The 12,788-nt window shown below is 45.3% G+C and overlaps 1 pseudogene; it reads left to right on the top strand.

Moving 5' to 3' along the window:
* The first annotated feature begins 387 nt into the window (after positions 1-387).
* Positions 388-10,234, top strand: LOC100987963 (dol-P-Man:Man(5)GlcNAc(2)-PP-Dol alpha-1,3-mannosyltransferase-like; annotated as a pseudogene).
* The last annotated feature ends 2,554 nt before the right edge of the window (positions 10,235-12,788 follow it).

The raw sequence follows: 12,788 nt of genomic DNA, 5'->3' as shown, positions 1-12,788 counted from the left end.
CGCTGTTGTCTGCAGTTGATATGGTGCTCGATATATTTGGGGCAATGAAATGACAAACAATCATGGCACTGCTATTCTTGACAAGATGTTAATATAATTCACGTTTTGTTTGCCCTCAATGATAAATCAAAAGCAATGACCCACTGCAAATCCTCACACTGAGACATTTGGATATGAATATCACATCCTTGCGTTGTATTCACCAGGCTATAGCTGACACACCTTCCGAATTCTTGATGTCAAATTTGTAAAACTTCCTCCATTTGTAAAATTTTCGGTGAGATCCCAGCAAGTAAAAACATTAGCCGTAACAGGCCGCCTGGGGTGTTGGTGAGTTGGTTGCAGCTCTCCATATTCAGGCAGAGTTGGGAAAGAGGTGCTGGAGAGATGCTGAGGGATTATCCGCTCAGCCTCCACCAGCCTCATCTCTGCGGGAACCGTCGGCTGTCCATTCTGACCCGAGGAAGCTGGATTTCCTGTTTCCACGTGAGGCGAGCGAAGCTACCCTGGGGGCTAGAGAGGAGCCCACCTGCTTGGTTTCCTCTGCTGGGGGGCCCAGTCACCAACAGCCTCCCCTTCCCAGCTGTTCCCTCTGAGCTCTGAGGTCATAGACGAAGCCAAGCCCAGAGACAAGGGGCTGAAGCTCATTTTCTCGAACAGACCATATTAATATCATTAAGCTGCCTGGTTTTAATTTTCGACCACTTCCCAACTGTCTATTTAGGAGTGCTTAAAGCCAAACCCATTCATTCTTTCCACCATTTACTGGAGATCGGAGCCGTTTAATGACTGTCCTGTGAGGAGGAAGGGTTACAGATCAGGAACAACCAGAGAGTGATGAGAAAGGAGAATTAGAAGTTGGAAGAGAAAAGCAAGATAATAAAAGTGTAATTTAAAACATCATATTTGCACAATTACCATGGTGCGTTGCTTAACTGGGAATCTAAATTTATCTCATTGCTGAGAGCCCACTGTGAGAAATAAAATTTAAGAAAATCTGGGGGGCATCCCAGTTCTTCTCAACAACTATATCTAAGGGTTCAGTCCATGGGAAATAGAGCTCCGGGGCGATTTAAAGTGCCGCAGCCATCCTGCGCACCCCAGTAGGTCACCAGCCCTGTGCCAAGCTTTTGGGATCCGAGCTCAGTCGCTGGGCGGACCTTCTCCTGTAATCTTTGAGAGAGAGAAAGAGGCATGTGACTGGTCTGCTCCCATCACGGTATCTTCTTGTGTTAACAGGCTTTACATCTCAGAGCAAAGGGTGGTGGGGGCTGCTGAGGTCAGCTCTTCTGGATGTCTCCCTGCTTGCTTTCACCTACCACATGCCCACATAGATGCCCACATAGATGTCCCTTGGGGATCGCCAACATTTCTTCCCTGCATCCACCTTGGCAATCCTGAAATCTTGGACTCCTCAGCAAGCAGGTCTGCCACCCACTCCGACCTCACTGCAGGAGGCATCTCTGTGTCTGGAGTGCCCAGTGCTCCAGCTCAACCTGGAGACATCCTATTGGCTCTGTCCCTCTGCCTGCCTCCTTCTGGCCAGGCCAGTTCTACCCCCAGACCACCGGGGAGGGGCCCTCACCTGCCTTCCTGCTCTCCTTCCTGCCCCCCACCTGTGTCTAGTGTTCTCCCAACTGTGAGAAGGGTGGGTTTAAACCCTCAGGAACGTCACATTGTGCCCCTCCTCAGGGCCCTCCAATGGCTTCCCAGTATGCTTAAAGTAGAATGCAAATGTTCTGACGCCTGTAGGGCCCTGCATTGTTTGGAGACCGCCTCTTCCACTGCTGCCTTCAAGAGCAGACTCCCCTTTTCACTTACCAGGACTTTAGGGGCCTTTTCAGGTACTGGACTTCTGCTTGGAGCACACATCGTCCTCTCCAGATCTTCCCACACAAGGCACAGGTCTCTGTTCACATGCACTTCTGCGGAGAGGCCCTAGCTGCATGGAATGGGGGTCTAGTGAGACAGCAGTCCCACCAGGTTGGCACAGGGCGATTGGTCAAATGTGTGGAAAATGAATAAAGACAGAGATGAGTAACTTCCCTGATATTTCAGAAGGTTTCACCATTTAAGCCAAGAACTAAGATAGGTTTGAGCTCCTAAGGTCAGTTTATTCTATTAACAGTGGGCCGGGTTCCCTATTCCAAGCAGTATAGGAGCTTCGGGAGCTGCACTGTCCCATATGAGGGCCATTAGCCACGTGCAGTGATTGAGATATACATTTAAATGAATTAACATGAAATATAATGAAAAAGACTCAGTTCCTCAGTCACATCATCCACATTTCAAATGCTCCATAGTCATGTGTGGGCGGTGGCTGCCAACTGGGAAGTGCAGATGTACAACGTTTTTCTCATTGCCATCAGTTCCATTGCACAGAGCGGTCATCAAATGTTGCTAAAGGCATTGTTACCCTCTCTTAAGAACTTCAATCCACTGGGAAAGGAAAGGTGAGTCAACACCATCTAATTAGTCCCTAGTAGATGTATGAATGGGTGCTAAGGATGCCCAGAGGCCAAAGGGGCCTGCAGTTGCTGACTTCTGAGCCAAGTCTTCAAGGAGGACCAGGAGTTATCAGGTAATGAAGACTGTAGGAGATTAGAAGCTGACCCTATTAAGTATCTTGAAAGTAAATACAAATGTAAAAAGCATTCAGCACAAGATGTAAAGGTCTGAGTGTGTTTTTGTGTTTGCTTGCCCATTCTTCTCCCCTCTCTTCCCTACAGATTTTGTTTAAAATAAAAGAGCATCCCACTTTTCTTCCTTGTTGAGATTGACATATATAGAAGTTTATAACAGAAAAGTGGGGGGAGTACTGGGTTAAGTCACACGGCATAGCAGCAGCTTAACTTGCATTTGGGAGATAGAGATGGAGTAAGATTGTGTGAGCTGCTGGACTTAGCCCATGCGGCTAATATACAAAGAACAGAAATTTATTTTGTCATTGCTCTAGGGTCTGGGAAGTCTAAGATCAATGTTTGGTGTCTGATGAGGGCCCAGTCTCTGCTTCCAAGATGGGCTTTGTTGCTGCATCCTCAGGAGGGGAAAAACGCTCTGTCCTCACTTGGTAGAAGGGACAGAAAGGCAAAAAGGGCCTTAAGCTCATTCTCTTCAGCCCTTTCATAAGGCACTAATCCATTCATGAGGGTGGATCCCTCTTAATTACCTCCTAAAAGGCTCCACCTCCTACTTCCACCACAATGGAGATTAAGTTTCAGTATGAATTTTGAAGGGGACGCTATATTTTCATACAAATAAAAACTCTCAAGAAGGGAGTCAGAGTCTTAGGTTTCTGGACATGAGACACTCCTGTGACAAGCAGTGGTTTCAGCTTTAGAGCAGGCTTCCTCCACAAACTTGGGTGTTCCGTGCACTCACAGTGTTAATGGCCTAGCCTCCTCCCCTGGGGGAAGCTAACTTGGCATTCTCTCCGACTCACCTGATGTCAATTATTTCCTTGCCAGGGTAAATGGTTATCAGCCCACCTGATACTCAAGAGTTTCAACTCTTCACACCCTCTACCTGCTTTCTCTTTGTGACTTTGCTTTCTGGTGTCTATGATTCCGTTCCCTAGTGAGCAGGCAAGCAGGTGAAGTTTATGCAACCATTTCACATCCAGGTCTTTGTCCCTCTCCCTTCTCCCCCAACACCTGGTAGAACCCTTCCCAGTAGCAGGCACATACCATATGAATACATGATGTTTCAAGTCACAGATGAATAGATGCTTTCCTGGTTGGAGGCCCTAGTGCTCGACTGGGCTTTGGTATTGCCCTTGTTCTCCTAAGCCCCATTCCTGGGACTGTGGATAGTAGAGAAATAAGATAGAGGACTTCCAGATTCCTTGAGAGGCTCCAGAAGTAATACTATGGGTAGTTCTGCTTGGATCTCCCAGAATCTGTGTGAGGAGGGGGTGGCAGAGCAGAGAAGAGAGGTGGCATGCTGAATAGACCTCTTGGGGTCAGTTGATGGAAGGAGAAAGGGAGTATGGCACCGATAAGAGACTCTGAAACTGCTCACCCAGAGCGCAAGTGAGAGGAACAATTACCTCCACCTCTAACTCCCAGACGGGTCTGTGCTCATCATTAGAAAAATGCTGACAGTGGCAGCACATCTACACAGATAAGACGGCTTTTCCTTGCCCAGTCTGCGTGGGCCATTTTTCACAGCTTTTGGAGGCTGCAATTGCTGCCACCATATGTTGTGCTGGAGACGGTGCAGCCAGCTGAGCTTCATGTGGAATAACTGTTGGCAGCCACGCCAACTTTAAATTGATATTAATGTCAAGCTTGCTTTTTATAGTTTTCCTGAAGGTTTTAACAACAATAGACCAAGGCAAGTTTCATGGTACCTGAACCTGAATCAAGCTCACATTTTTCTGATGTGTATTTAATTCGGTTTTGGCACAGAGTCTGTGTTTCTCTTGGGTTTTACATCATTTATGAGGTTGCATGGATACACTCTAACAAAACATCATCCATAATCAAATGAGACTCACAGAAGAAAGAAGTGCATGCCAATTCCGACTAATCTTAGCCTTTATGGGAATAGCTATTTGCTATAAATGATTAGCCAAACATCTGTGTCAACACTTTCTTAGCAGCAGATAGAGATGTTGTTAACCGCCACATTTACAGTGATATTTCTAGCTCTGTAGAGGGGGAGATGCTCTACCACAAACAAATCTGTCAGCTAAGTTCTTCTAAGTAAAATCTACTCTACTAATTAATTGTAATAACTAAAGGCATGAATGTTAGCACGGTGTGTGTGTGTGTGTGTGTGTCTAAAAGTTTTGCCTTATTTCACACTAAACATTTTAATAAAATGACTCCAGTCACTCTCGTATCACACTATGGGGTCGTTTTAGGAAGAAAATGAATTTTTCCCCAATATACAGCGGCACATGGTCCTATCCCTCCTCTAATCCAGGGCATCACCCAGCATTTGCTGCGTTGAAAAGAGGCATATATATTTTTCAAGCATAGTTTATGTGATTAAGTATGGCAAAAGCTTAATAATTGAATCCATAGTAAAATATTTGTACAAGAGTCAACATCTGCACCTAATCGTTCTATACGTATGTGATGGTTTTGAGCGTATTGTGGGGGACATATTTCTTTTGGTGATTACAAACACACAGCTGCCAGAGAAATCTGCTGTTTTAAAGCACACTTTTGCTGCTGTGAGGGGACGGGGTGGGGACTATGTGGGCTATGCCCTGGCAGGAATGTCTTCTCTTCTGGATGGAGTCTGGTGAGCTGTTCATTTGGTTTTCACCTTCTGTCTGCTGAGTGGATATTGAATGAAGATGAAATGAGATCTGTGCACATTGGTGGCTAGACAATTTATTTTCTCAAATTTAGAAACAGTCATAAGATGTAATTCGTGAAAAACCCGGACATTGTTTATAACCCGGGGCAAGGCCGACACTTCTTTTCTGTGTTTTCCTGCACTGGCGAACTCAATGCAAATGGGGCATTTCAATTACATCTGAATCAACTGAAAGCACCCATTGATGTTGGGATAAGTGACTGTCTCTGGCCGTCTCTGTTTTATCAGCTGCGTCCTCTGTGGGCATGCGAGGCTTTCCAAAGCCCTCAGAGGAGGCCAACATGAAAACTTTGAGTCATCAGATCAACTAGAGACAAATACCTTGAGTTTAATAAAATGAAGTTTTAAATAAAATGAGTTTTTCTTCTAAAATATCTGTCCCTGTTGAATTTGGCTTCCTTTTTAAGACCCCAAACTTTGGTATGGGAGAGCAAGGGAGAGAAACAGAGGCGTGGAGATATTTCAATTTTAGATTCTGGTGGTTCTTTGAATTAGTAATGGCAATTGAATAGAATCCAGTTTCAGATTTGATCTCATTCTGGACAAGCAGTTTTATCTTCTTGTTTCCTTAAGCCTGCCTTTTTACTTTGTAAAAGTTCACCTATGAGGCAAGTTATCAGGGCAGTTAAACTAGAGAAAACAGCTCAAGTACATGTAGGTAAGAATCTGTGTATGTCTTGCAAAAACTCCTTCTGCACTTCTGGGTTGCCCAGGAGAAAGCAGAGGTTTGTGATAACTCCCACTACCTCTGCATCACACTGACCTCAGCCTGGCACTCTGGATTTTCCCCACATGTGTCTAATGAAAAGCCTTGGATTGTCCTGGTTTTTGCAAATTTAACCAGGAAAACAATGTATTACCTTTACTGAGAGGACTATGTAAACCAAAAAGTATCGGAATCAGATCTGAATCAATTTAGAGGTTTATTTTTGCCAAGGTTGAGGATGTGTCTAGGAGAAAGAGACATAAGTCACAATAGGATTTGTGGTCAGGGCTTTTTCCAAAGAAGGTTTTGAGGACTTCTGTATTTAAAAGGCAAAGAGTGAGCAGCAAGGGAAGGAAGAAAAGAAGGGGAGGAAGGTAGACGATGAGTGGAGTGTTACATTCTAGTGAGGCTTTGATTAGCACTGGCTGAATCCATGTTTTACATGTGAAAAGAGGGAGTAGAGAAACAGTTCATTATGCATTTGTAAATCTGCACTTGTAAATCTGCATTCAGTAAATCTGTATTTTATACAGGATAAGGTAAACACAGAGTAGAGGAAGAAGTCAAATGTACATTTGTTTCAGGGTGGGCAGAGGGAGGGAGCATTTCTAGTCTTGTTTTTGTCCCATGCCTGTGAAGATAAGCTACTACTTTACACTGTCAGGTGAGATTCCATAGAACTCTGCTTTAGGGCTATGGGTTATAAGGGGGATATGTATTCTGAAATATCTGGGGGCCCATACAAAATTTCCATGTGAGCGATTTGTGAGGGAGGCCACCTGGGGAGATATGTGGCCTTCTGTCATTGCAGCCATCTGTGTGGGAACAAAAAAGAAGGCAAGTTTTCTTCTTTTCTTTTCTTTTTCTTTTTTGCATGACTTAGTTCCCAAGCTTAACTGTCTCCTTGGCATAATGAGTTTGGGGTGCAAAGATTTTATTTTCCTTTCACACCTAAAATGGACAGAAGAGATTATTGGTTTTTATTTCACTTCAAAGTTGGCACATTTGGTGGCCAGGAGATACGGGGTTCTGCAGTTGGGTGGGCCCTGACCTTCTGCCTGGGCCGTCCACAGCATCACAGGTATTCCTTAAGCCCTGCATTCCCAGCTTGAAATTCAAGTTCTAGCAGACGGTCAACTCAGTAAATATTCATGGAAACAGATTTATGTACCAGCACCAAATTTGCAAGGGGACAAAAATGTAGTGACAAAAGATGCTCAGATGCTCAAAGAAGTTTTATTGAAATGGAAGTAGTCCATGTTTTTCTCCATGTATTTCTCCTACATCTCCCATATCTGTTGGCCTTCTTCCCTCCTGTGCTTGTGGCTTTACTGGAGGATGGTCGGGACAGCTTCACAAGGGCAGCAGCCTCCACAGACTGTGTGTTAGGAAAACAAGGATGACTGTTGAGCTCTGCCATGGCTCAAAGCACCTGGTGGCCCTAAGCACCCACTACACCTGGCCCCTTTCTCAGATCCAGCACATCTCAAAAGACTGGCACCTCAGGAACCTGCATTCAGGGTACATTTAGGGTACACACTAAGTGTGGTAATAAATTAAGCTGACTAAGTGCTACTGCTCTACTCCCGCATCCCTTACTTTTGAAAATACTATTTATTGCAACAGATCAGTGGCCATTTGAAAACACGCATTCTTCTTGTCCCAGGTGGGTTAATCGCAACTTGTAGACAGAGTCCAAGATTGCTTGCTTTGGAAAGATTTGCTCTGGCCCTGTAATTTTTATACTCAAAGGGCAATTTTCATTAAGGCTGTATTTGTCCATTTCATACTGCTATGAATAAATACCCAAGACTGTGTAATTTATAAAGAAAAAGAGGTTTAATGGACTCGCAGTTCCACATGGCTGGGGAGGCCTCACAATCACGGTGGAAGGCGAAGGAGAAGCAAAGGCACGTCTTACATGGCAGCAGGCAAGAGAATGCTTTCAGGGGAACTTCCCTTTATAAAACCATCAGATCTCGTGAGACTTATTCATTATCATGAGAACAGCGTGGAAAAAATCCACCCCCGGGATTCAGTTACCTCCCACCGAGTCCCTTCCACAACATGTGGGGATTACAGGAGCTATAATTCATGATGAGATTTGAGTGGGGACATAGCCAAAGCATATCAAAGACTTACTTTGTCATTATGGAAACTCAAAGTAAAAGCTGATTCACTTGAGTGTGAAATGAGAATTAACTTGCTTTTTAAGACTTTTTGTAAAGTAATTGAAACGCTAGGGCTTTACCAGAAGCCTGGGGTGGGACAACGATGAAAATGAATATAGTGCTCATTCAGGCAATTGAAATAATTTAAAATCAGTCCCAATAAGTTCATTTACTTTCCTGATCTGAGTATTGTCATTGTTTAGCAGGCCCTGAAGAAAAAATTCGCCTTAGTGATATTCCTGCTTTGGTGACCTTAAAATGTGTAATTGACCTAGAAGTTCGTGATGATGCGTCTGTTTTTGGAGCAGTCTTTTTGGGCTTTGGTTTTTACTCTGAGATTCGTCTGGTGACATTCTTAACCATTTGAGTGCTTTAGAAGGGTGCATAGATCAATTTGAACCTCTGAAACAAGTTGCTTTTGAGTCAAATCTGTACTGCATCTGCCCATGTTCTCTTTCTTTCTTTCTTTTTTTTTCTTTTTGAGATGGAGTCTTGCTCTCTCGCCCAGGCTGGAGTGTAGTGGTGCAATCTCAGCTCACTGAGTGCAGTGACATGACCTCAGCTCACTACAACTTCCACCTCTCAGGTTCAAGCAGTTCTCCTTCCTCAACCTCCCAAGTAGCTGGGATTACAGACACCCACCACCACACCTGGCTAATTTCTGTATTTTTAGTAGAGATGGAGTTTCGCCATGTTACTCAGGTTGGTCTCGAACTCCTGACCTCAGGTGATCCACTTGCCTCGGCCTCCCAAAGTGCTGGGATTACCACGCCTGGCCCTGTCCATGTTTTCTCACACCTGGCTCACCTGGATGTGTGGCTGTCTTCCTCCTTTCCCTGCACATCCTGTGCCAGTTCCTCTACAGGTACCTGAACGACTCCTATTACAAAATCTGAAAATTAGTGAAAGACACAGAGATCGACCAGAAGGCCTACATGGCCCAGGTGGAAGGCGTCATCAGCGGTACCTATGACTAGACCCAGCTGTCTATGACAGTGGCCTATGACAGTGGGCCACTTGTGTACCCAGCTGGTTTTGTGTCCATCTTTATGGGGCTGTTCTATGCCCCTGGCCGAGGCACTGACATTCACATGTCCAGAACATCTTTGCTGTGCTCTACCTGGCCACCTTGCTGCTTGTCTTCTTGATCTACCTCCAGACCTACAAGGTACCTCCCTTTATCTTATTTTTCATGTGCCACGCCTCTTACTGTGTTCACTCCACCTTTGTGCTGCAGCTCTCCTATGACCCAGTGCCCTCGGTATCAGCCTCCTGCTGGTCCAGCGCTGGGGCTGGGGCTGCTGGTGTTCCAGCCTGGCAGCCTCTGTGAAGATGAAAGTGCTGCTGTTCGCCCCTGGGTTACTGTTTCTTCTCCTCACACAGTTTGGCTGCCGTGGGGCCTTCCCCAGGCTGGGCATCTGTGTTGGCCTTCAGGTGGTGCTGGGGCTGCCCTTCCTGCTGGAGAAGCCCACTGGCTACCTGTCTCGCTCCTTTGACCTTGACCGCCAGTTTCTGTTCTGCTGGACAATGAACTGGTGCTTCCTCCCAGGGGCTCTCTGCCTGTACCGTGCCTTCCACCTGGCCCTGCTGGCCACCCACCTCACCTTGCTCTTGCTGTTTACCCTCTACTGGTGGCCCAGGATGGGGGAATGTATCTTGTCACTGATGAAGGATCCCTCCAAAAGGAAGGTTCCACCCAAGCCCTTCATAGCCAACCAGATCGTTTCTACCCTCTTCACCTCTAACTTCATTGGCATCTGCTTTAGCCACCTCCCTCCACTACCAGTTCTGTGTCTGGTATTTCCACACACTGCCCTACCTCCTGTGGGCCAGTACTGCACACTGGCTCACACACCTGCTCAGGTTGCTGGTGGTGGGGCTCATGGAGCTCTCCTGGAACACATACCCCTCCACATCCTACTGCTCTGCTGCCCAGCATGTGTGCCATGCTGTCCTCTTGCTGCTGCTCTGGCTGGGCCTGCAGCCGTTCCCCAAGAGCATCCAACACAGCAAGAAAGTTCCCTGAAATCCACCCCTTTCCCTCCAGTGCACTCTCAGGACCTGGGGGAGTGAGATAGACTCTGTGCCCTTCCAAATAAACCCTGCCAAGTCCAATACACACACACACACACACACACACACACACACACACACACACAGACTTCCTCTCTCTATGTATAGAGGGACTCACACAGGATGTGCAGGGAAAGGCAACAGACAGCCACACATCCAGTCAAAATCACTAGGACTTTTATGTATCTCGATCAACAATGCTATAGCTACAATATTGACACAAAGACACAGAAGGAAGCTGAATTCACAGGAGTACACAGGGATCTTGTACTATCTTCTGGATTAATCCATTTGTATAAAGTATGCTAATTTTACAGGAGTTGGTTTCCAGCTTTTGGACCAAATTTTGAACATTCTAAACTGGTTAATTTGAGCCTTTCAGAAATTATAATTTGTTCTATATATTTTTAAAATATCCACTTTTGATTGAGTCACTTATATGTTTGTATTCTTAGAATGAGTGACAGCTAAGTAATTGAATTTACATGCTCTATCATTCTAGTTTAAATATTCAGTTTCATTTTGATATAAAGAAATACATGAAATATGAGTATTTGAAGTTTATTGTCTAAAAAATTTAGTTGCATCCTTTCCTTGGGATATTGTCTTTAATTTTTAAGCTCAAAAGGCCTGGAAAAACATGCTTTCAATAATTCCTTATTGATTTTTTAACTATCTAAAAATATGTAGAAAAAGTTTGGTTAAAATAAACCAAAGATTTGTTGAAATTTCTTCGCTTTAAGTTGTTGTTCACCTGTAAATCTATCCAAAAGAGATAGGATGGCAGGAGGGAAGGAGAAAAGGAAGAGAGAGGGTAAAATTAGACCATCAGCTAATTACACGATGAATGATTTAACTACAATTGGAATAATGTGCTGGAAATTAACGAGGTGAATGGAAGAAGTATGTACAAGAATGCCTCCTCATTAAGTCTCAGGGAACCATGTGGGGGAAGATGTGAGCTTGACCACACTCAGCACCAGGGAAAATCTGCTCAAAATGAGGACTCAACATCTCCCTAATCCTTTTTTTGAAAATAACCAAATATTTTAAAACGTACTGATTTTACCAACTTTTTTTATTGCCACTTTTCTGCAAATGGAGCATGACTCACTTCCTTTGGACGAGAGTGGTCCGTCCCCTTTTCTGCTGGTCTTTGCTTCTCCCATGGGCATTGCCTTCTTCTTAATTTGTTTGGTGCCCGTATCTTCTCCATTGCCTTTTTCCTTTTTCCTGAGCACAGGAATACTCACCACCTGCCCACATGGTCTCCCTCTATAATCACAGGTATATTACTTTCTGTTTAATACGGCCATCCCCTTTCTCCTCTCACATCCACAGACACTCACAGACTTTCCCACTCCACTCAAATCTATCTCACACCCTCCAGCTAGAACTCCCCCGTCACAGCTGGAGGGGCCAGCTCATACTTGGGGAGATTAGGTCACCGTGGCTTGTCTATACAGCTGCATTGCTGGCAGGGCCCAGGAACCACTAATCCCATCCCTTATGGTGGAACCAATAGTTTAGTCTCAACTCCACTTTCCAGGCATGTTCATACTCCTAGAAACATGACACATTCATAATAGAGTCAAAACACAAGTCACCTAACCCTGCCTGTAACTCAGCACCCACTTCCAAATGTCTTTCTGTAGGTCCTGTAATCCTGGTGGAGGCCCTAGCCTCATGGAGCTCCTCCCAGTGAGTGGTGGGAGTGGCTGCTGTTATGACCACCATGGCAGTGATGATGAGGTCTGCAAACATGGGTGGCTTTGTGTGGTGAGGCTGTTCCCGGATGATGAGCACAGTGGCTGTCACTTTGGGGTAGAAAAGGCCGGCAGCCTCATGCTGTCCCCTTATTGTTATGGCAATAGATGAACCTAATTTGGAATTTGATGGATGAAACAGGACCCACAGATGGATTCCAAACCAGAAGAATGTCAAAGGCTGCCAGAAGGGAGTTGGGAATTAGGTAATAGGGAGGGAAGGAGGCTGGTCCATGACTGGGTTCTCTGTCCATCTGTGGTCACCAACAGTCATGCGTTGGCTGAGCTCTACACAAAGCAAGGCCAAAACTGTCAAAATAATGAGCCTCCTTGAACACAGACCATGCAATCATGGGATGTTAGAGCAGCAAGGGACTTTCAAGCTAGCCCAAGTGTTACAGTGGGTAGTCTGGTGGAGATGAGCAAGGCAGGAGAGGCCCCTCCCTTCCCCCAGGAATGTCAGGCCACCATCTGGTGATGCTCAGGCAGTTGTTACAGTCTCTCTAAAATAATAATTGGTCACAGCCAGCACCAGGGAAAGCCAGTCTCCCAATAGATAGAAAAGAGCTGAAGCTGGTGATTGGCAGCTTCCCGATAACATCTCAAGAGTTGGGCAAGTGGGCTCAAGCTTGCACATTAAGAGGCAAAATGGTGGTGTTTAACCGGTCTATGACCTTCTAGGAACATTCAACTGGAAGGGAAGAACACCTCAAAGTGAGCACGCGCACAACTCCGGTAAAC

Source organism: Pan paniscus, chromosome 4 (assembly GCF_029289425.2).
Source record: "Pan paniscus chromosome 4, NHGRI_mPanPan1-v2.0_pri, whole genome shotgun sequence".
Classification (NCBI taxonomy): domain Eukaryota; kingdom Metazoa; phylum Chordata; class Mammalia; order Primates; family Hominidae; genus Pan; species Pan paniscus.
Note: the sequence above shows the minus strand (reverse complement) of the source record. Positions and strands in the feature narration are given on the sequence as shown.